Source organism: Tribolium madens, unplaced genomic scaffold (genome assembly GCF_015345945.1).
Source record: "Tribolium madens isolate multiple individuals breed KSU strain unplaced genomic scaffold, Tmad_KSU_1.1 Scaffold_20;HRSCAF=117;Tcas5.2_LG4, whole genome shotgun sequence".
In the NCBI taxonomy this organism is placed as follows: domain Eukaryota; kingdom Metazoa; phylum Arthropoda; class Insecta; order Coleoptera; family Tenebrionidae; genus Tribolium; species Tribolium madens.
Window position 1 is genome coordinate 2,696,118 of NW_025400985.1, and position 1,189 is coordinate 2,697,306.

The window sequence follows — 1,189 nt, forward strand, 5'->3', positions numbered from 1 at the left end:
TAACTTTTAACAAACTTCTTCATTAATTAATCTTTACAAATTCAAAACTCTAAAAAATTGCTACAGCTTTAAATTCTGTACTTTCTTCTTTGCAGAAGTAAGAAAAATTTTGTTCTAGCTGTTTTAGTTTTTGTGTAATAAATTTTTAAAAAGTGCATGTTTTCGTCAAAAAAACGTCTTATTTCTAAAACTAAGCGAAATCGACTAATAAAAGTTTAGCGTAAAAACATTGTTTTAAAAAGCTTCATCCAAAAGTGCAAGAAACATATGGTGTTTCATTTAAAAAAACACAAGTTTGTATTGAAACTTATTTTTGGGATATGCTGTATGGGTGAAAATAATTTTAGGTGATTCACTAAATTAGTGTCTATCAATGTCCTAAACATTTTTTTTAATTTTCCCATTTAAAGGTCACTAATGGATTTTTTCAACATTCATAATTTTAATTTTTTTTTTAAATAAAAAATCTGAAATGTTCCGATTCAATAACCGATTTTTTAATTTGACATTAATTGTTATTTAAATTTGTCATGAAATATGAAATGTGTAAAGTGTAATTATTGTATTTTCTCAATCTGTGTGGAAGAACAAAAGTTTGGTGATACATTAATTTTTCACCAATAAAATAAAAAAATCACCAAAAACTAAATCAAATAATAGTATCCTAGTACTATTTCTAGAATAAAGTTGTACTACTTCTACTCGTAGCTAAGGAATAAACAACAACATTATTAAGGTCTGTAAAAGAAATAAATTTGTCGACTTTTACACATATTTTTTTTTCATCTAGTTGACATAATTCCGTCCATCTACATGTTTTTATAAACCGGAAATTCCACCGAAAGCATTGGTAAAACACACATCACCACAACCGTCGCTGCATCTGCCTATATTTCTGAATATTGGAGCGGCAGGTGTGCCAATCGCGATTATTAAATGACGAAAAGAAATAAAACTGAATCGACGCCGCACTGGACTTTCGGTTACGTAAGTTTCTTTCTTCGCCTTTCGTACGTAATTAAATATTCTCATCAGTCCAATTATTTTCATGTCTCGTAATAAACAAAACGAGAAATAAGATTTATTCGTCACTCATTAAAGGAGTCATTTCACGAATGACAATTTCTTTTTTACGCTTCGAACGACCGCCGCAATTACACAGAGGCATCCCAACTGCCTCACATATCAC